Below are 23,993 nucleotides of genomic sequence, written 5' to 3'. Positions count from 1 at the left end.
TGTTACTATGTCTCACTGGCCATCTTTTATTAAAAGTTGGCCTTTTCACTTTGAGAGAGACTGCTGATTGCATAATAGAGTCTGCCAGTGAGACACAAAGAGCTAGGCTCTGGTTCCAACGATGTCGCCCCTGCTTTGCGGAATTATCTTGTACTGCAGTTTATTTCAAGAGTGCACATAGGAGAAGCATGTAAAGTCACAAGCAAAATAACTACAACCACTAAAGCAAATTAAAAAGATTTTTTTTTTTACATTTATTTTGGGGAAGGGGAAGACTTATTGCCATGGCACAAGCTCAGAGATCAGAGGTCAACTTGTGGGAGTTGATGCTCTCTTTCAACCACATGGATTCCTGGGATCAAACTCAGGTTGTCAGATTTGGCCGCAGTCTCCCAATCCCACCAAGCCATCTCGCTGATCCTTTGACAGGAAGTTTCAAAATATAAAGTAGAGCCTACATAGAGCAGGGCACACAGTAGATGCTCAGCAAACATTTGTCAAATGAATGAATGAAGGCTTAGGGAATGCAAAGTCCTTATTATTCTAAGATCTAGAATCACTTCCTTATAGTTTTCATATTCCTCCTACTAAGGGACCACAGTAGGCCAACATACCATAGCTGTGTTTCCTATGCAAAGGTCAAAGCAAACCGTACCATCTTACCCCTGTTAAAGTGAAATAAGGTATTCTGTTGGAACAACTTGACTCATAAATACGCCAGTAAATATTTGTGAGACTTCAGCATTGAGTTTCTATGAAATCTCAACTAGGTAAGAGTTTGGGGGTTATCTGTAGATTAAATTCCTTCGTAGTAGACCCTTTCCCTAGCTTTTGTCAGAGTTACCCAACAGATACTGGTGATGAAGGTACTCTTCCCATTCATTGGCTCAAAACAAGAACAGGCTACTGTTTTTTTGGGTGGGAAAAGGAATGGTTGATACTTGATCAGTCAAGAAAAGGGCACAGCATGGACTGGACAGAGGGCATGTGGTATCTCTAGATTATCAGTTCATAAGAACATTCCATTTTTATTATAAGTATCAGCATATAGAAGGCTCCCACATGGGAACTTTAGGAAATCAAATCTTATCTCTTTAAAAAGTCAGATGTTCCCAGTGGTGACTGTGATGTCTGGTCTGCTCTCTAGTTATGCTGTAACTGAGAACACCCATGGGGCTGAGGGCAGGAACTAAGCCTGAGTTCCCTTAGCAATGAAATTATGCAGCCTAGGGTGGCCTTGAACTCCTGATCCTCCTGCCTCCACTTTCCAAATGCTGGATAATAGGTATGCCCTACCACAGCGGATTTATGTCATCCTGGGGAGTCAAACTCAGGGTCCTGTGCATGCTGGGCAAGCACTCTACCACATAAGCATACCCCCTTCTCCCATAGCACGTGGGTTCTGATTTGTTTTTAATATATTACAGCATGTAGTTCCTCTTATATCATTCCTAGTTAGATGCTCCTTATTGATGGATTTATGACTAATATCCTCCTGCTCCTGATAAAATCTGTATAGAATGCACACGTTCTGATAAACATTAACCTAGATAAATTTAAACCCAGATAAAAGTGATCTTAGTTGTCAAACTCCAAATATATGAAATGAGAAAAAATATTTGCAGATATGGCATGATATCGGCTAATTTGGAAATTAGGGGTGGGGGCAACAATGAGGTCAGCATTAGCATATAAGGTCTATACATTTTTCAGATCCCCTTTGTGGCAGGATTCATGCTCTGGGGAGTATGTTCACAAGTGTCCTGCACACCTGCTTCAGCAGAGGAAGCACAAAGTCCTACTGCCTTCTATTTGTGGAGCGCTACAGTAGGTTATCCTACATAGAGAGCAGCCAGAATGTGCCTGACACTGCCCAGCATTTCTGAGAGGAGGAGTTGCTATGGGCAATGAAGAGGCTCGTTTGTTGGTTTGTTGAAGTCCTGGAGTTTGGAACTAAGGCTCTGTGCGTCTAGGCAAACCGTCTGCCATTGAGTTATACTTTCAACTGCTTTCTACGTTCATGCAAATTCACCTTTTTCTTTGCGAATGGGGCGCTCTGAGCAGGAGAGCCCATCTAGTGCTGTTTCCCTCTGCGTCTTTGAGGGTGGGGCTTCCTTCCTGCTGTGAAGTGGCATAGGAATCATAAGGAAACCACTCACTTTCCTGTCTTGTTTTTGTTACTCTGACAAGGTATGTAATAGCTCAAACTCCTTCTGCTTTCTGACATGATCGCATTTGCCTTCCTCTGTGTCGGTTTTGGTTTTTTGTCCTGAAACGAATTTTGTACACAAAACGTATAGCAGCTGCCTGTAACAGATAACAGCCCAGCATGGGCCACAGTGGTCAATCTCCCCTCTTGTGGCCTGTGACATCGAGGGTCTCTGTATTCTCAACTGGCAGAGTGCAAGATGTGCCGACTGCCTTTTCATTCCAGTAGAAGAGGAAAATGTACTTAAAATTCAAAGTACTCATTTATGGCAAAACTGTATCTGAAACTTTCTTCTAAAATATCAAAGAGAAATAAAGGAGGAAATCCTCTTATGACTTTAAGGGAAAAAAGGCTATGTTTCATCTTCGTGAATGACAGAAAAAAATGCAGGCGAAGCGCTGGTGAGGATTCTTTAAATTCAGTTACCAATGTTCACGTTGTCACATGCAAGAGAACTGGACAGCGTTTTCTTGAGGAACGCCTACTGCTGAGTGCTTACAAGGCTCTCCCACCCTGGGCCGATCTTTCTCAGGCTGCTTTGCGGTTACTGTGGATAGAGAACCACACCCTTTTGATCAGATAAACCTAAAATATGATGATGAACGGGGGAAAATAAGACTTCTGTGTTCATAAACTGCTGTTTTTAAAACTACCGAAGACATTATACACCTAAAAGGAAAACAACTGACTTTTTGGTTTAGCTTTTTTAGTGAATCTGTGACATTCTAAGTTACTTTTCATTGGGTTAAATAAAGTTCACAGTGTTTAAGTCTTCTTATGAGAAAGACTCTCATCTCTCTCTGCCTTTCTCTCTTTCTCCCGTCTCTCTCTCTCTCTCTCTCTCTCTCTCTCTCTCTCTCTCTCTCTCTCTCTCTCTGTGTGTGTGTGTGTGTGTGTGTGTGTGTGTGTGTGTGTGTCTCGCCTCCACTGCCCTCTCTCCTTTCTGTTTTGGTGTTTTGAGACAAAGTCTCATACAGGTCAGGCTGCCTTTTAAATTATCACAGAGCTGAAAGTGACATTAGACTTGTGATTTTCCTGTCTCTACTGCTCAAGTGCTAAGATGACCTTAGTACTTGGTACCATCGTTCCTGGATATGTTTGAGCTTCAGATGATCCTATCAGTTGGTTTGTATATACTAGTGTGTTAAATCCCCCCATAAGCTATGCAGGAAGTAATCTACATAAACTTATCTGATGGTCCTACAAACCCCCAATTCCTTCCCCTAAACCAGTGGCTACCCCAGAGTTCCTGCTGTGCATTCTCAAGATCTCAGTGGTAGTAGATATTTTGTTTTGATGAAGACTTTTACCCTCTTCACTAGCCAAATCCATCAGCACCACATGATGAGCCTTTAGAGAATCAGTTCTCAGTCTGTGGGTCCCCACCTCCTAAGTATCACATACCCGATAGTTGCAATAGTTCATAAAGAGGCAAAATTATGCTTAGGAAGTAGCAACAAAATAATTTCATGGTTGTGGGGTCACCACAGCATGAGAAACTGTATTCAAGGGCTGCAGCACCAGGAAGGCTGGAAAACACTGGCAGAGCTTTGTCTGTTCTTCTGGGCAGCTGCTACCCGATTGGTTGCCTCCGATCCAGCATTGGTGCCAGAACTGACCTTCCCACGGAGCTCTGATAGCTTCACTGCTCTGCTGGAAAACCTCCCGTGGTTTGGTCCATGTTCACCAGGATGGGTAATAGGTGTGACAAGGTGTTTAATCATTACACACTCTTGGGTACCGTGTGGGAGGAAGTAGACAGAATCTCATTTCATTGCTTCTGACCTCAAGTAGTTTCTCTTGGTAACCTCAACGTACTACCTAGCCATCACCTTCTTAAAATATAGGCTGTAGTTAAATGGCTTCTAAGCACTGCTGTAATGCATGTATGCTTACCAAAACTTGAAAAGCATAGAGGAACAATGGGTGGATATGGAGGATATGTAGGTTTCTAGAGAGCAGACCCACAGACATGGTCTATTTTCAAGGGAGTTCTGCTTAATAGTTAAGGGTGATTGATCCTTGGCTGCACTCACCAACCTGTTCTATACTTACTGTCTCAGCAGTTTCTACTTTTCCAATGTGCCTTTCATTCTAGCCCATGCTTAGAACCCTGAGGCTTCTTCAGTCCTGGGCTTTGGTAGCATTAAGTTCCCTAGCTGGTCCTTCTTCCATTGAGCTTCAGTGGTGTTGCCTTGTTTATGACTTACCGAGCTGTAGTTTTAAGTTCGTTGATCTCATCAGAGTGAGATGCCATTGTGGATCTGCACGGTGAACTCCTGCATCTCTCAGTTCCCAACTACAATCCCCCTTCTCCATGAACTTTCCCTACCCCTCTCAGAAGACCTCATTGCTTTAACTTTTACATTGCTACCATAGCCAAGGCAATATTCACATTAATATACAACTTCCAGCTTATTATAGCAAATTCTGTACATTTTCTTCCCATTAGATTTTATGTCACTTGAGAGCAAGGCTGGTGACTTAATTTACATACCCAGGATTTTTCTGCATTTGTATTTATGCCTGCTTTCTATATAATTTCTTTAACCTCACTTATATACATAAAACTCTTATTTTATCCTTGATGATATAAATAAAATAGCACTTCCACTCTCTGGCAAGCCCCCTGACTCTCTGGTCTCAGGTCTTTGACATACAGCCCTTCACATGCAAGTCTTCTCTATTAGCTTCACCAATTCCTCACTTTGCTTGGGTATAGAACTGATCTTCTCTTTGGTTATTTTATTAGCTTACTCCTGACCAAGAGAGAAGTGATGTGATGCTTCTGACCCACCAGTGATGCCATGTCTTCTGACATTACAATAATATCTTTTGTGTGCTTAGAGCTTTGGTATCTTTACCTTCTAGGTCTCCTCTTCTGGGAACTTGCTCTGTGATTCCACTAAGTTAACATATATGACCCCATGGTCTAACCATCCCTGGAAATACCTTCTGAGGCATATTTTAATGGCCTCTAGAGAACCTTTCAATACAATCAAGTTAACAATCAAGATTCTCTCTCTCTCTCTCTCTCTCTCTCTCTCTCTCTCTCTCTGTCTCTGTCTCTCTCTCTCTCTCTCTCTGTGTGTGTGTGTGTGTGTGTGTGTGTGTGTGAACATACTAATGAGATTATTTTCCAGGAATTAAAACACTATCTTTCTGCTTTTAGCATCCCTAAGTTTCATTAGAAGTCATCCCTCAATCACACAGAGCCTTATTTTGCATTTTAAATTGCTTACCATGTGTTAAAGGATGGCCTCACAGCCTGGATAGGATTCCTAAGTAGGGTAGAAACCTGTCTGGTTTTTGTTCCTTCCTCAACAAACAAATCAAAAACAAAAGCAGAAACCCAGAGCTAATTGACTATGTTTAAGATTCTCTAATTCTGAACACAATCACTTACCCATAGTAGATACTCAACATTAGATTTAAGACAAGGGAACACACACACACATGGGGGGGGAGAGAGAGAGAGAGAGAGAGAGAGAGAGAGAGAGGCAGATGAAGATGTGCGTGCACATACATCTCTTTTCACTGCCATGATAACCCTCTCAAAGACCAGTTTAAAGAGGAGTTTATTTTGCTTCCTGGCTTCAGAAGTGTCAGCTCCTGCTCAGCTTGTTCTGCTGCTGTGGATCTGTGGTGAACCAGAACATTATGGTAATATGAACACCTAGTACATAGAATCATTCCTGTCACAGTGGTCAAGATACAAAAACAAGTGACGGGAAAGGACCAGGATCAAGGAATAGCTTTGCAAGTCATGTGCCCAGAGACCCACTTCCACAGTTTCTTCACTTCCCAATAGTCTACTCGAGATTTTAAATCACCAATCAGTTAGTTCGTTCATTAGGTCAGAACCCCTGTGACCTAATCTTCTGGAAACATCCTCACGGACATACCAAAATAGGTGCTTTGCTGCTATATTCTAGATATCTCTCCATCCAATCAACTTAACACCACATGTATATTATTTACATGTCTATAATGTCAGAAACTGGTAGTCGCCTTATTGCGGGGATAACTATTCAGTTATTATTGACTCAAGCATGTCTTAGAATATCGGCCCAGGGCTGCCTGCTCTTCTTCCTCCCTGGACAGAATGTATCACGATGGAAACCAATTCATTTGGTTTTGGTTTTAATTATTGTCTGTTGTTCTCTGTCTCTTGTACACCATTGCTAAGGAAAAGAGCACCCAGAAAAATCACAGCCTGGTGGCGTCAGTGTTCTTAAACAGATAAATAATCTGGGTTGTGTTGGCTAAGGAGCAGCCAACATTAGAGTGCTTCGTTTGCTAATGGCTTATGAGAATTAAAATGTGGCACAATATAAGCTCAACAAACATTAAACTTTTTATATGAAGACTTGATTATTTGTGTGTGTGTGTGTGTGTGTGTGAGAGGGTGGTTTTGTGTGTGTGTGTGTGTGTGTGTGTGTTCATGAGGAGGTTAGAGGATAACTAATGGGAGCAGGTTCTCTCCTACTTTGTGGGTTCTAAATAATGAACTGGAATGGGGGGGTGTCAGCTTTGGTGGTCCTATACTGGCTGAGCCATCTTGCTGGTCTTCAACAAATATTTGATGAATATCTCAAAGAACAAATGTATTATTCTGTACTAATGAAAAATTTCAGTGCCTTTTCAGTACAACATGTTGTTGTTGTTGTTGTTTTTTGAAAGGGTTGTGGGGACTTAATACATGGTGTTGTGCATGGAAAGCAAGTGCCTTATTAACAAGCTACAGCCCTGGCCGGCAACTGTTCTTTAATCAAAAGAATGAGTTACACAACTGACATTATTTTAGTGAAGAAAGGTAAATACAAAGAACAAATATTGCATGATGTCACTTATAAAATCCCTCAAATAATCAACTTTATAGAAAGAGGAAATGGAATGTCAGTTACCAGAAACTGAGAGTAATGGGTGATCTGGAGTTACTCCCTAGTGGGTACACACTTTTCATTTTGCATGCTAAAAATTCTCTAATGTTAGTTGATGTTGACATTAGCACAATCTAAATGCATTGCATTTTATATCAATGAATTTTACTCTTAATAACTCGCTAAATATGCTTGTCTATGCATTCTGGCACACATCTGTAATGTCAGCACTCAGGAATATCAAGTACAAAGATGCGAGGTTTCTCTAGAACTACACAACGAGATCCTGTCTCAAAAAGGCAGAAACATTTGACATATTCCTAGTTTATATGGGGTTATGGAGGAAGCTCTTTTGCACGCATGGGCATATGCATCCTATGACAGCTTTATGAGTATGGTGTCCAAAGATAAATATAAATGAGGTAAGTTGATGCTGACCTAAATTTTGTCTATAGAGAATTTTGATGTTTTGTGCTAACTCTAAATAATGATGCCTCTTGAAATCCTCATTATATCACTATTATCAACCAGGATTTATCAGAAGAAATGTGTTGCTTCTAATTAACTTTCAAAGAACACGAGGGAGCTGCATTCCTGTCTCTGTTTCAATCCTGCTTATAACTTCCTGTCCACCGAGGTGTTTGTTCCTACCTTTGGCTCTTACCTCATTCAATGAACACTGAAAGGTTCTACTACATGGATTTTCTCAAGGACACGCTTATTCCCATTTCACAATGCTTTCTCTACCCTTCTCCCTCACATCTGAGAACATCATGTCAGGCAATGACCTTGTCTCTCCCATTCCATGGCTGGAAATTTCAGCTTCTCTTTTCATAGCCAAGGCTAATCCAATCAACCACCTCTGCTTCTCGTTCTCTCCTGCTTTCCATGGGACCAGAATCCACCAGCCCTTTCTTTTCATCCCTCTGTCCTGTCTTTAGCATCCCTACTTTAGTACATAAACAAGCTCAAGTGATTCCAAAATTAAAAACATTTAAAAAGCATTTTAAAAGCTTGTACCCTATGATGTGTTTATAAAAGGATAAAGAGAGTGGAGGTCCAGCCATGAGCATGTGGAGAGAGTGGGGGCAGGGAATGGACAGAGAGAAGGAGTAGGAAGGAGAGAGAGAGAGAGAGAGAGAGCGCAATCCCTTTTATAGTGAGTCAGACATACCTAGCTGTTGCCAGAAAACTGTGGGGCAAAGCTTAGAAAAAATGCTAACACCCGGAATTTCTCCCTTTGCCTAAACTTTAACAAACAAAGAACTGCTGTTTGTTTGCTCCTTTTTCTTCAGTTCTTCTAGACCAATGGTTCTTAACCAGTCAGTCGTGACCCCTTTGTGGTTGCATATCTATACCCTGCACATCCGATATTTATATTATGATTCATAAAAGCAGCAAAATTACAGTTACAATGTAGCAACCAAAATAATCTTATGGCTAGGGTGTCACCACAACATGAGAAACTATATAAAAGGGTCACAGTATTAGGAAGGTTGAGAACCACTGCTCTAGACTGTCAGTTGCAACTGGGGTATGAACATAGGGAACTAAATATGAAAGATAATTTTCATTATTTACCGATATAACATACAAGTTTGAAGCCAGTGGCTTTTAAAATCTTTTCCAGAGTCTTAAGGCATCACTTTTCATCATGCTATAATAATTTCTTCTTGATTTTGCTCTCTCCTTTCTCAGCTACCAGTGGATCCAACTGATCAGTCCTTGACAGGCCCTTCTCAGCTGGCACACAGGCAAAGGCCTCAGTCTAATGGCATCACTATACACTAATCAGTCAAAACTGTCTTTCTTGGTTCCTACTTTCTCTCCATGTGATGGTTTGTATATGCTTGGCCCAGGGAGTAGCACTATTAGAAAGTGTGGCCCTAGAATAGGCGGGTCCCTGTGGATGTGGGGTTTAATACTCTCATCCTAGCTTCTTGGAAGTCAGTATTCTGCTAGCAGCCTTCAGATGAAGATGTAGAACTCTCAGTTCCGCCTGCATCATGCCTGCCTGGATGTTGCCATATTCCTGCCTTGATGATAATGGACTGAACCTCTGAACCTGTAAGCCAGCTCCAATTAAATGTTGTCCATATAAGAGTTGCCTTGGTCATGGTGTCTGTGGTTGTTGTTTTTTTGTTTTGTTTTGTTTTTGATACAGGGTTTCTCTGTGTTTCCCTGGCTATCTCGGAACTCACTCTGTAGACTAAGCAGGCCTCAAACTCAGAGATTCACCCGTCACTGTGCCCTGAGTGCTGGGATTAAAGTCATGCCACCACACCTAGCTTGTTTCACAGCAGTAAAGCCCTAATTAAGACACTCCATTTCTAGATTCACCAGACCTGTCTGTGACGGGCAAAGTACTTTATCACAGTTATTTTCTCTCCAGCTGACCTCCTTATCCCTTCTTTTCTCTATCTTGGTGGTTGGCTCCATCATCAACCAACTGCTCTTGCCAGAAATATGGAAATGATCTTTTGCTTTTCCAAATAACCAATCTAGTTAGATAGAAAAATCCTACCCCTTTCACCCGTTTTTTTTTCTTTCTTTTCTTTTCTTTTCTTTTTTTTTTATTAACTTGAGTATTTCTTATATACATTTCGAGTGTTATTCCCTTTCCCGGTATCCGGGCAAACATCCCCCTCCCCTTCCTTATGGGTGTTCCCCTCCCCCCTCCCCCCATTGCCACCCTCCCCCCAACAATCTAGTTCACTGGGGGTTCAGTCTTAGCAGGACCCAGGGCTTCCCCTTCCACTGGTGATCTTACTAGAATATTCATTGCTACCTATGAGGTCAGAGTCCAGGGTCAGTCCATTTATAGTCTTTGGGTAGTGGCTTAGTCCCTGGAAGCTCTGGTTGCTTAGCATTGTTGTACATATGGGGTCTCGAGCACTTAGCAACACTAAAATTTACACTTAAAATAATGAAGATGGTAAGGTATATGGCATGAATTATGGTTGTGTTGTGGTTGTTGTTGTTACAAACATGCTAGAATTATTTGGAGTGCCAGCAGGAATGTCTTAAGTAATTGGAGAGAGTGTGATCAGACTGAAGACAAAGGAGATAGCAAGGCTTAGTTCTAAAAAGCAGAGCAGGACTGCCTCTGACAGTTCCCATGGAAAGACACAGAGGCCATCTCTGTTGGTACAGCACATCTGGCTTCTAGTGATTGCAAGGATGAATGCAGAGTCCTTGCCTTCCACATCTGCTTCTCCCCAGACTCCCAGCAGGAGACCTGCATTTCCTATCTTGAACAAGCCCCTGTCTGCTCCTGTTAAGGGAAAGCAGCAAGCTGGGAAGTAAGTTACAACCACAGGCCATCAACAAAGAAAGAATGTTGAAAAGACAAAGGAATCCTGAATCCAAAAGCTGAGTGCAAGAGAAAAATTGCTCGGGACTAGAACAAAGCTTTCGGGAGCTCTAGGAGGGAAATGTGTGATCCATGGTAAGAGCCAAAGTAAACAGAGCAGGCCAGCCCCAAACTGCTTATCTTTGTGGTTTCCAGAGTGTCAATATACATGGAGAGTTGGCCAACTACACCAAAAGCCATTAAAGGCATGAAGTCAAAACAAAAGTCAGGGACTGTGAGCCTCTGCCAGGCTTCCTCTACAGAGTCTCCGTTCTGGAGAAGTGAGCAGGAGGTGGCAGTCATGTTCCCCCACAACACACATACTCCCGCCTATACTCCATGAAAGAGAGAGAGAGAGAGAGAGAGAGAGAGAGAGAGAGAGAGAGAGGAGGGAGGGAGGGAGGGAGGGAGAGAGAGAGAGAGAGAGAGAGAGAGAGAGAGAGAGAGAGAGAGAGAGAGAGAGATTTTCTTTGAGCCCTGGGAAATATAATTTAAATTGGCAATGAATGCTACCCGTGAAGGAGACGACGTCCTCCTTTTAATATATATTTTATTTAATGAATAATTGTATCTCATTTGAAATGGAAGCTTTTTCTTTCTAAATTGGCCTTTCTAAATCGTTTCCTCCTTATTAAATCTAAACAGCTTCAGCTCTGTGAATACCACCAGGCTACAGTGTTAGGTAGATCTGCATGGTAAATTGTATCAACCAGGAGAGTAGGTCTACTTGTGGGGATGAGCACAGTAATTAGAAGTTCACACAGGGGCTGGAGAGATGGCTCAGTGGTTAAGAGCACTGACTGCTCTTCCAGAGGTCCTGAGTTCAAATCCCAGCAACCACATGGTGGCTCACAACCATCTGTAATCGGATCCTATACCCTCTTCTGGTGTGTCTGAAGACAGCTACAGTGTGCTCATATACAAAATAAATAAATCTTTAAAAAAAAAAAAGAAGTTCACACAGCAGCCATGTTATGGGATAATTTAGGGTAGGTGTTGAGGACAGAGAACAGGAAGTAAGTTCCACACACGGATCATCCATGCAGCACAGTTCACTGGATGCAGATGTGAGCTGTTGGATGCTCACATCTGTTGAGTCATTTCTCCAATATCTCAGTGCCAGGACATAACAGAGTATGGACTGCTGTCACATCAGGCTAAAGTCCATGGGTTAGCCCCTCCCCCGCATCACCTCCTGGTTATACCAGTTAACAGGGCAAGGTTCTGCATTCCCTGTCCCTGTACCTAGGTTACCCTCTAGAGCACAAACTCCTCCCCCTTCTCCTCCTTCTTCCCCTCCCCTTCCCTTCTCTCCTGGGAACCAAGGCCCCTGGCTGCTACAGTTAGCAATATGACTTCACCACTATATCACCATTACCAATCATGATAATTGATTAAATTCAATTGTTGATGACTGGAACTCACCTAAAACTTCTGTAAGCTTTATTTCACTTCATATTTTCAATGGTGTTGAGAATATGTGCTGTGTTGCCAGGTAGTGGTGGCATGCTCCTTTAATTCAATACTTGGGAGCAGAGGCAGGTGGATCTCTGAGTTTCAGGCCAGCCTGGTCTACAGAGTGAGTTCCAGGACAACAAGGGCTATACACAGAGAAACCATGCCTGACAAACAAAACAAGAAGAAAGAGGAGGAGGGAGAGGAGGAAGAGAAGGAGGAGGAGGAAGAGGAGGAAGAAGGAGAAGAGGAAGGAGAGGAGGAAGGACAGGAGGAGGAAGAGGATGAGGAGGAGGAGGAGGAGGAGGAGGAGGAGGAGGAGAAGAAGAAGAAGAAGAAGAAGAAGAAGAAGAAGAAGAAGAAGAAGAAGAAGAAGAAGAAGAAGAAGAAGAAGAAGAAGAAGAAGAAGAAGAAGTGGTGAAGACAGAAACTTCCTCTTAAATTATTCTCACCAAAGTTAGCCCAAATTTGAATTCTCTATTTAGCTGGGCAGTGATGACATATACCTTTAATCCCAGCACTTGGGAGGTAGAAGCAGGTGTATTTCTGAGTTTGAGGTCTGCTTGGTCCACAGAGCAAGTTCCAGGACAGCCAGGGCTACACAGAGAAACCAAGTCTCCAAACAAACAAACAAACAAAACGAAAAGCAAAAACATAAACAAAACAGAACAAAACAAAGAATTCAATTTCTTTCCTGGCATTGAAGCCCCATTTTGAACCCCTGTCCACTGACTGGCTCTGTAGCCTTCATATGCTGCTCCTGGGACTGTACTTTGCCTCAGGCTGCTGCTTGGTTGCTCCTGGGATGCTTCGTGCCACTGGCTTCCTCTGGAACCAGATACTCTTCCACCTGATGGTTAGTTTTCTCTGTCAGTGCCTGGTCCAATCAGATCCACTGTTGACTCTAGTCAAAGAGCTGAGCAACCTCTTCCCCCATCTTGCTTTGCAGGCACCTCTTACCCTTTTGCGCTAGCTATATTTAAAATACTAATAAGCTGTGAGCTCAAAGATACCACCTACCATACGGCCTGCAATATTAATGTTATGAAATAGTTATGGATTCAAAAGATAGCCCTGCTTTAGAACAACTTCCAAAATAGAAGCTATTCTGTAACAGATAGCTTACACATGGCCTAGGATTCCACTGGCCTGTCTATCCTGCCTCCTAGGTCGTCAGTTGCTCTGTGGACTTCTGCAGCATGCCTTCTCGGTACTACATGGTCTGTTTCCTGGTACCAACTAAGAGGATACTATCTATCCAGGAAGCCACCTACATAGTCTCTGGCTACCTATACCCCTTATGGGCCATTTGAAACACCTCATCAGAGAGGTGCATCTTCATTAATCTGTTCTTATGTATGGAAAAACAAGAGAATGGACTGCATGTGGGGGTTAACTTGAGTTGATACAAACCAGCAGGTGCAGAACAGCAGTTTCTTCTTTCTGTGTCTTCTTTTTCCCTTCCCTCAGGCTCACGTGCAGACACCCCTTTCCAGTGTGACTCAGATGAATAGTGCAACACAGTAAATGTCATAGTCTCTCGCTAGTTTATTTGGAAGCAGTGGCTGGCATGGCAACCCTTATGCTATTTTCTTTATGGAATACCCTCCCTCTCCCTCAGTCCCACTGCCCTGAGATGACACCTTGTTTGCACAACTAAATTGCTTCCTCTATGCTAAGACCCCGCTTCCTAGGGAACTCGGGCTAACATAAATGTGAACAAAAAAAAATCTGACCTGTTCTTTAATAGAGATCATTAATGGAGTTTGATATTGAATCTCTTTTCAGAGGTACTATCAAAAAGGAAGATATTAGGGCTCAGGAGATAATCCAGTGGGCAAAGTGCTTGCCATTCAAGCATGAAGACCCAAATTCAAGCCCCAAACCTAGGCTTAAAAATGAAAGGAAAAAGCACAAGTGTAGCAAGCTTAGTGGTGCATGCCTATAATCACACACAGCACAGGGGAGGTAGAGGCTGGTGGGTCCCCAGGGCTCACTGGCCTGCCTAGCCCACTGGGTGAGTTCTAATCAAGTGAGCGATCCTGTCTCAGTCAACACATCGAACAGTGCCCAAGTTACAACACAGTGTTGTTCTTTGACTTCTGTATGCACGTACACTCATGTACACATAAACACACCATTAGAAAGGGAAGAAATTAACTCTACTGGACCTCGACTAATTCTGAGAATGGTTTATATTCACTTTTCACTTGCTGAACAGCTTGTGGTCCTGGGAGATTTGCATGCATTACAACTTTCTGATTTGGCTTGGTTTGGGGAGAAGTAACCCAGGCTGACCTTGACCCCCAAACCTTCCTTCTTTATCCTCCTAAGTCCTAAAATTACAGGCTTGCACCTGCGTGTCTAACTACTCATTTTGTCATCCTATAGGTGAGCAACTCCGAAGATTAGTTTAATAGTTTAAATTAGTTTAATAGTTTATTAGTTTAATAGTAATATAAAGTCATGCGACCTAGTCACCAGGAGTCAACCAATCTTACTAAAACCATGAGTCTTAGTTACTAGTTTTCAAATAGTTTTATGAAGAAAAAATCAGTGAGGGCAGAGAATCAAGGAAAACGGACATCTGAGCTAAAATTTCACTGAGTGAGCAGAAGCATGAAAGCAGAAACATTAGTTGTTAGAGAAGGTATGGGTTAAAGTTCTTTTTTACTACCCTAAATTATTATTGTATGTGTGCCCATGTGTGTGTGTGTGCCCATGTATGCGTCCGTGTCAGTGTGTATATGTGTGTGTCTGTCTCTTTCTGTCTCTATCTCTCTGTCTCTGTCTCTCTCTGTGTGTATGTCTGTGTCAGTGTATGTCTGTCTCTCTCTGTCACTCTATTTCTCTCTGTCTCTGTGTCTGTGTTTGTCTCTCTGTCTGTCTCTCTCTCTCTCTCTCTCTCTCTCTCTGTGTGTGTGTGTGTGTGTGTGTGTGTGTGTGTGTGTGTAGTATACACTTCTGTGGTTAGCTTAGAGGACGTTTTCCATACTGAATTCACATCACCAGGCTTGGCAGCAAGCTCCCATCTTGCCAACCTGGCTTAAACTTCTCTCTGATCACTTCTCCCCACACAAACTCTGACCTCAACTTTCCCCTGCCACCAGCACATGGTACCGCACCATAACTAGAACAGGCTCGCGATCTGGGCCAGCATCTAAGCCAGCATTTCCTTCCACTATTTGTGTTTTGCTAACAAAGCAAAACAAAAGCACTTTGTGGTTTCATTCCCACAACTTCAGTGATAAGGAGCTTAAAGGGACAAATACACAAATCTGCTTTAGGAATAAATAATGATATCAAACTATTTCCTGTTTTGATGGAGAAAGATAATTAGTGAGTGGGAAAGTACGGGGTCCTTAGGAGGGATGAGAGCAGAGAGAGACAGTGTTTACCCATGCACACACCTCACTCCTAGTTCTCCATGGCTCATTGTCATCTGAGAACAAGGAGAAAACACTAGGCATGGCCTCCTGGTGAGCCGTCCCCAGCAAATCAGAAAGGAACTTGTATCTGCTTAATAAATTTAAACAGATACCTAATCCAAGCTATGATACTTATTTAAATTGGGTAAAATTCTCTGTGGAATGCCAACCGTTGCTTTTTCTCCCCTTCTTTCTGTTTAGTTAGCTCAAAAAATGAGTTTTAATATGATATCCTCCTGCACATCTATCCTTGCCCTTTTCTATATTCTACCCATCACCGCCCTTGGTCTTTTTCCTCCTTTGGAAGAATCCCATTCTCCTCTCAAGTAATCTACCTTTGACGTTAGCTCTCATGTCTGTGGGTGTGTGTGCGTGTGTGCGTGCGTGTGTATGTGATGTGTATACTTATTTTTAAGTCTAGATTCTTCATAATGGGTACATTATGTGTGTGTACCCATGTATGAGTGGAGGTTAAGAAAAGGCATTAGAGCCCTCTCTCAGAATAGACATTGTGAGATATTCTGTTTATTAATAGGCCCTGGAATCTGAAATCTAATCCTCACAACTGCACAATAAACACTAGTAACTACTGACCCACATCTCCAGCCTGACATTCGATTTTTCTTCAGAATACTATTTCTTGCTCCTTTATCCCCTCCCTTCAGAGTCCCCACATACTTCCCCTTCTAATTTCACATCCTATCTATCATCTATTCATCATCTATCCATCTCTATCTATCTATCTATCTATCTATCTATCTATCTATCCATCCATCCATCCATCTATCTATCTATCCATCCATCACCTATGTATATAGAATCTGTACATAGAAAACACACATATGGTATGTCTGGCTTATTTTTATTTAACATGATAATCTTCCATTCCTTCCGTTCCTGCAAATGACATAACTTCATTCTTCACTATGGCCAAAGGACCCTTCCATTGTTTATATATACTGTTTATATATACTGTGTTTTCTTTACCCAATCCTCTGCTGTTGGACATCTAGGCTGTTCTCACGCTGTGTTAATTGTGCCCAGAACTGCAATCAACGTGGGTGTACAGATCTTTCCATTGTATACTGATTGTCAAGTGTTTTAAACCAGAGAGTTATGACCAGATGCGCAGTATGAGAACTTGGAGTATTATAGCTCAAAATTTGCTGCAATGAATACTGTGAGAAATTTGTCTATAGAATTCACTTTATGACCTGGAGTCTGTAAGTGTGTGGAATACTAGTGTAGTGGGTCAGGAGATCAGGAAGTCTTGAGTCTAAAGTTTGTTGTCTCACCAAGTACTAAAGTATGGTTTTTAAAAATACATTTCTCTGTATCTTTAGTTTTAAAAATGTTTATTTCATTATTATGTATGTTTATGTGTCTGTAGGGTAAGCATTCATGTGTGTGTGTGTGTGTGTGTGTGTGTGTGTGTGTGTGTGTGTGTGTACCTGCAGAGGCCGTAGGAGGCTATCATATTCCCTGGGGCTGAAGTTAAAGGGGATTGTGAGCTAACTGACTGGTAACCAAGTCCAGGTCCTCTGTAAAAATAGCTAACTGTCCTAACTGCTGAGCCATCTCTCCAGCCCTAATACAAACCCTGCTATATCTGATGTAGTCGTACTGTCATTTTGAATGAGGTCAGTAGTTTAGGGCTGCTGGTCATGTCTGTGTGTGTGTTGAGACTGCTTGATTAAATGTGAATCCCTTTAGCTCCATCCTATTTCACACCCACTGGAGTATATTTTTGATTAACTTTCATTAAATTTAGCTAGCCAAAGACTTAAGAAAATAGCACATAATCCCTTTCTTTGAACGCCTTCTATAGAACAGAGAAAACCTACTTTGTAAGATTTAAAAGCTCCCCACTGTCCTGCAATTGAACTGAAATGATTTGCAGCTATAGAGTAGCCTTAGAAATTAATATTTAATTTAAAATAACTAGCTTTAGATTTCATTTTTCTACATTTCCTGTTGGCTATTAAAAAATCACATTTATTCCAATATTTAGCGTTATGAAATACTACTCTTTCCGTTTCTGCTATTAAACACCATCAGCAACTAAATTGCTCCAATCAGTGGTAACGTGTGTGTGTGTGTGTGTGTGTGTGTGTGTGTGTGTGTGTGTGTGTGTGGTGTGTACAAATGTGTGCATGCAAAGGCCAGAAAAGGACCTTGGGTGCTCTGCTTTAACACTCTTCATCTTCTTCCACTGAGACAAGGTCTCTCCCTGAACTTTGATCGAGGCTATCAAATCATAAACCCTGACAATCCTCCTGTCTCTGCTCCCACGGTGCCGGGATTCCAGGCATGTGTATCTCAAGCCCAGAGGTTTTTGTTTGTTTGTTTGTTTGTTTTGTTTTGTTTTACATAGGTGCTAGGGATTCAAACTCAGTTTCTCTTGCTTTTGCACAAACACTCTCAACGACTGAGCCATCTCCCAACAGTGGTAATTTTTTACTTTATAGTTAGCAGGTGAGATTTAATGTGGGCCCTGTCAGGTTAAAAATCACATTCTAGCCCTCTCTGTGGCCTGCAGCAAATAACTTCTTTCCTTACCCAGATGTTGACAGCACTGAGTTTTATGTGGTTGAGGGATTGAGGTTCCTCCTGTCCCCACTTTATTTCTTGGTATTTTCCCCTGAAAGCTACTACTAGTCTTTAAAAGACAAAGCATCCTTAGCTCCTCAAAGCTCTCTGCTGTGTCTTAAAAGCTAGAGGTGATGGGCTGAATCATTGTTGCTTCTTTCCAGATGGCCAGAAGAGGAAGTTCCTGCCTTTGACGATTCATGTGGTTAGGCTGGGCAGGCTTTAATGGTGCAGATCATCTGGACTGAGTGTTCTCCCCTCTCAAGGCACATAACTGTAGTCATATCTTAAAATTAGGACATAGATATCTTGAGGGTTCTTCTGCCTGTGTCACAAAATACATGGGATTGGGTAAAGGAAGAATGGTGAGCTACAATTTGCTTCATGTATGGATCTTCTGCAAGCCTTACTCCTGAAGCTGATTTCTTTATAAATAGAGAAATGGCCTGCTTACTGGTATTCAGTGCCTAGCCAAGGCAAACTGAAGAAATGGTACAAAGTTCAGTCCGTTGGTAAAGATTTCTCTTGTCCAAAGTTCTATTGGCCTCTCTCCACCAGCCAGACAGATGGCTTCCTGACCCCGTGGTCTGGTAACTGAATGTTGCAAATGGCCCTGGAGAATTGAATTGAATCTCCACAAATAGGTATGTAGCCCAATTAGAGAATCTGTCCCAAAGCCTAGGGGAGCCTACCCCCATAGTACATACCAATAGTCACTTGCCTGGCAGAAAGGTAAAGCTAGCTTTCTAATTATCTGATTGATTTTAATATGTGTGTATTGATGTATGTGAGTGTAGTATATGTGTGTATGGTGTGTGTGCACATGTGGATATGTGCAGTCATGCAAAGACCAGAGGAGGATGCCAAATGTCCAACTCTGTCTTTCTCTGTTATATTCCTCTGATACTTGGTCTCTCACAAGGCCTGTAGCTAGGTTGGTGGCCAGCCAGGCGCAGATCTAACCACATAGTGTTAGGATTATAGGTATATGCACAACTATGCCTAGTCTGAAGTGTGGGTGCATGCACGTGTGTGCAGACCATGCCGGAGCATACCACTTTGTATATGTGATGCTCAGAAAGACATCTTGCGGGAATCAGTTCTCTTCTTACCATGTGGGTCTTGGAGACCCAACTTATGTCATACAGTGAGCTGAGGTGTCATCTTCAGAGTTACTTTTAAACAGTCTCCCATGAAGACTGGATTTCATCCAGGCGTGCCTACCTCACACTTCACTGAGGGTAGCTTTTGTTCTTAGGACTGTCCCATTGATGGCACTATGGGACAGTTGTGAAAAATTAACTCATCTCCTGCTTCTGAGCTCTCTTTACTGCAATCCATTGTCTGTGTCACCAGGACCCAAAGGTTGAATAGCCTCAACTCCAGTTGTTACAACCTGGGGATCCAATAAAATACTTCCACTGGCAATGGTGGCCTGCGGTGGTGAGGTTCTGGCCAGGAGATTCTGAACTCCCTCTGACAGCTAAGTGATTACGAAATTCTATTTTATACACTGTAAAAGGCAGTTGATCACAACAACTATAAGCCTTTTATTATCACTCTAAGACACACGGTTTTCTATGTCCCATTGTTCCAAGTGTATATTAGCTCGGTTGATGTCTGTGGATCCTGTTATTAAACCAATTATCAGATGAAGAAAATGAGGTGAAGTGACTTGCCTGTAGCTATGTGGCAAGTAAGTGGCAGAGCTGTGATGTGAGCTCAGAGTCTCTCCTTTGAAGCCCGAAGCCAAACTAAGCCTCAGAACATTCTGACATTGAAAATCTCGAATCATCTCTGAATGGATTTTATCATATCTCTGGTTTTCAGAACTCTCAGTTTACAGTTTAGCTTACCATTCAATTTTTTTTAATCCATGTCTAACCTTAGGAAAGAAGCTAAGTATTGTGGCAGCCCACCGAGTTTTCTTGTTTAACTCAGGCCCCATGGTAAGAAGAAAGGCTATGAAGACCCTAAATCCTCACAGGGAAATAGAAGGCCAATCCTGGTAAGAAATAGAAAGAAGTGGTTTAACCTTCCGTGTCCTGCACTTTGCTCCCCAGCCTGTACAGCTGGGGTCGGGATAGGTAGTGTATAACTGGGACTCTTTCCCTGGCCCACCTCCCCATGCTCCTTTTCCTGTGACACCAAGGTTTTCAGAGGTTTTCTTTCCTGTCAAGGAGAACTAGTGTATTCCTGAGAAACTGAGGCAGAATCATCACATATTTCTATCCAGCCTGGGCTACGTAGTGTGAACCTGTCTCAGTAAAGAACCCACTCCTCCCTCCAAAAATAAAAGAAAACAGAAAAAACAAAACAAACAGCGGAAAGTAAAAAGAAAAACTTATTAAAATGCAAGCAAGCAGAGACTGGGGAGAAGGCTCAGCGGTTCATAGCTCTTGCTGATCTTCCAGAAGACCTGGAAGATCTTAGTTGCTAACGCCCATATCAGATGGCTCACAACTGTCTGCACCTTTACCTCTAAGGGATCTGACGTCTCTGGCCTCCTTGGGCACTTGTAGTCACACGCACAAAACCCCACGCAAGCATACATACCTACATGTAATCACGACCAACAATAACTCTTAAAAACAAAACAAAAATAAACCAATAGAAAGCAAATAGATAATGGTGCTTTGAAAACCCGGGGCGTGAAGCACAGAATTCCTCTGTCCCCTTCCCCCGGGTCTTGTAAGGGATTCCACAGAGCTCAGTCTGATAAACGGTTTGAATCGCAATGCTGGGATGGGTTTTGCTTTTTCTTTCCCCTTTTCGGTGTTTAAACAATGCTCAAGGTGTGCAGCTACTTCAGGAACAAAGAGAAAGGAGCCAAGGCTGGACTTTACAAAAGGATAGGAATTCCCACGGGTGGGAACTGTGTGGGACTGGTCCTGAGAAAGAGTAGGGGCTTTCCAGGAGCAGTGGCTATTCTTCGGGCAAAAACGGCAGTGGAAACACTCGGAGTACCGCTGGAAGTCTCATGCCATCTTGTTTTTTAAAACTGGTATTAAATTAGAAGCTATTATTTTGTTTTCCCAAACCAGGAAAAAAATAGGGGGGATATTCTTTCATCCCTGTGATTCCAAGGGATGAAGAAGAAAAGGAAAGCAGTTTATTTACTGTGACGAAAAACACATTAACCCTGAAAGTAGAAAGCATGATAAGAAAGAAGGAATAGCCAAAAGGTTAGGTATATGAACATTTATAATTTAGTGACATGCTAGTTAAATACTGAGAAAAGCCATTTAAGGAAATTATACATCCTAGACTAGGTTGACTCAAGCGTTTACCTATTCTGCCCTCCTACATATTTAATTAGGTGCAGCTCTTGGGCTTTTCCTACTCAAACTGTAGAATTTGTGCCTCCAAAGAGAACTGTACATTTCATTCTAAAACTGCTTTTCAGCTCTGTAGACTGGGATACGCTTTTGCCGATTAAATAACATCACCTCTCAGAAGAGGTCCGATGGTACATCTGACCCCTTCTGGCAAATTAAATACAATTATGCAAACTATAGGGATTTGGGCCTAATCTAATTAATATAGTACATATGAAACAGATAATAATTTCCCTGGTGGAAAACTAGATTGTCTTATTTTATGTTTGAACTACGGCTTAGGAAAACATTGTCCCCTGTAAGAAAAAAAAAAGTATCATTATCTTCCGTGTTCTGTTTGTTCAGCCCCACAACAGGCGTGCTTAAAAACGTAAGACTGATATAAAATCTTCAGATGATAACATTTTGCTTTCAAAATTTACCAAAGAAAATATTTTATGAACCAGGAAAAAGAGAGAGAGAGAGAGATTTTATTCAGAACAGATTTTTTTTTTCTTACAGAGCACACACAGTACCACTGTGGCAAATACGTTCAATAGGGATTTCTGTTCACCTAAATATAAAAGGTTAAACTCGGCCTGCATTAAATGCATCCCGATCAATGCCAATCACAAACTTTCTGAATGGTATTTCCAATCCTGAGGCTGAGTACACTCCGGTCTGAATGCATGAATCCCATTAGCATAATCAGCGTGCTTCGTGTATACTGAGAGGAAGACAGGAAGGAATTCCTTTCTTCTTTTTATTTTCCATTCTCTTCCACTGAGAGAACTAGGGAAAGGATCTGACTCACGTGAAGAGATAAAGGTTTCTTTTCCTTCCTCTCTACGAGAGTGAATTTCGACTAACTCGATGTCCTGGTTTATCAGGAAGTGCAGTGGGAGAACCAAGACAGATTTTTCTCAGGCCTGTGCCTCTGGCCTGGCATTGTCACTTCCAACTGTGTGAACACAGCCTTGGCTTGTTTGTGCCTCAGCCTCTCAGGGGCACTGCCAACAAGCATGCCAGCTCTCAAACTGCAAAGACATCCAGCCCACGAAGGCCTGGACTTTATCCCTAGGTGATGCCAATATCATAAAGCCTTTCTATCAATATCACAGAGCAGCTGTTGGGGAGCTGAATTTCCAGACAATACCAGCCCAGAGAGCTCTTTATTCTAGCAAAGAAACTGCTGGAGATGAGGAACGAAACATTCTGCCAAGAATTCTAACACTCCGCTCTCTTTCTTCATTCACTTACAGGTCTGGAATGGCAAATGTCTTCACAAGAGATATCCAGTCAAAGCAGAAATGTGTTTGTGTGTGACTTAAACAAATAGGCCAATAAACTAGCTTATTTCTAAGTGGTATTGGGAGATAATTCGTAGTGCTGTGAGGCTGGTAATGGGGTGTGGCACAGGGTCCTATCAAAAGATAGTTAGTGGTAGGGACCACAATCATGTGGCCACATGAATTTCCCTACCAGATATTATTAGAGATGGAAATGCTATGTTGTAACATGAAGGAGGCCCCAATTATTTTATATGAAGAGCTAAACTCATTTCATTTCTTGAATTTGCTCTGCAATAATATGGAGTAGGGCGGGCATCAAAATCAAAAATGAAATACGAGCTTATGAGCTGAGAAGTATTAAAGCTGGTGGTGGACATGGGCAGATAAGCTCAAAGTTCAGTTGTGAACCACTGCTTTACGTTAAAGCGTGAAGAGGTGAGATTGTAGCTTGCTAGAGCATGTACTTAGCATGTATGTAGTCCTGGGTTTCAGTCTCCAGCACTAATGTTTTTAAAAAAAATGACAAGCAATCTTAGGTTTAACATTTCCTGCATTAGGGACCCAGCCCATAGTTGTGGGAAAGCATTTGCTAAAGCAAACCGTACTGCTCGAAAAGAGTCTACAAATCAAAATGCATTCCTTAAAGTTGCCCGTTAGACCCCTTCCCTTCAGTCAGCCCTTCTCCTCCGCACAGTTCTTCCTCTAATTGTCAGTTTGGAGAGAGCGACCAGTTTCAATTTTTAAGTGGTAAAAGTAATTTAGAATACACGCCTTTGTCTAGATGGATCACAGCAATCTTGCTTTCGGCAATTGCTCCACTTTCCCAAGCCTTGGCAAGATGCTCAAAACAACATTTCCTTCTTTTCATTCTAGAGCAGGGTGATTGGGACTCACAGGGCGTGGGCTTTTCCCATAATCCAGCCTGGTGTTTTACACCAGGGAGTTACAATGAGTGTAGACTTTATCCTTGCTTCCACACCCTTTCAGTAAGAGAACGCCATGTTCTCATAGTTGGCGCAAAGTTATTTTTAATACTTAGCCCTCTAAGTGTTCACGATAATTGAATCCCATTTCCAACCTGATGAATTCTTGTCTATTTGCCTCAAAGATAAATGGAAACTTCCTGTTTGGTGTGGTGGTATTCCTCTGTATGACGTCAGGTTGTTTTTAAGTTTTCGGTTTTGTTTTGTTTTGTTTTTTAGGTCTATGCGACTCCATCAGGGTAACTGACTTCCTAATTAGTCTTTAATAACAATTCCTGGAACACTGTGAGGTCAATGGCACATCAGCTAGGTGAGTTATATTTGGGGTCAAGGATTCAGGTCAAGGTCACTTCAGGTTCTCTTCTCACATTTATGCCCAATGTGTACAGACATTGACAGACAGGCTATCTATCCAATGGAGCTCGAGTAGGGAATTAGGACTGCAGAGAACTTGAGCAAGGAACGAATACTCCAGGTGGTTTTAC

The 23,993-nt window shown here is 42.1% G+C and overlaps 1 long non-coding RNA gene across 1 annotated transcript; it reads left to right on the top strand.

The window, feature by feature from the left end:
- The first annotated feature begins 18,455 nt into the window (after window positions 1–18,455).
- On the top strand, window positions 18,456–23,664 carry LOC102548358 (uncharacterized). Its single transcript, XR_015676788.1, has 3 exons — window positions 18,456–18,560; window positions 19,807–19,924; window positions 22,496–23,664. It is a non-coding gene; the product is annotated as an uncharacterized LOC102548358 (long non-coding RNA).
- The last annotated feature ends 329 nt before the right edge of the window (window positions 23,665–23,993 follow it).

Source organism: Rattus norvegicus, chromosome 2, assembly GCF_021556685.1.
Source record: "Rattus norvegicus strain SHRSP/BbbUtx chromosome 2, alternate assembly SHRSP_T2T, whole genome shotgun sequence".
Classification (NCBI taxonomy): domain Eukaryota; kingdom Metazoa; phylum Chordata; class Mammalia; order Rodentia; family Muridae; genus Rattus; species Rattus norvegicus.
The sequence above is the reverse complement of the archived record's forward strand: the minus strand, read 5'-3'. Positions and strand labels throughout refer to the sequence as shown.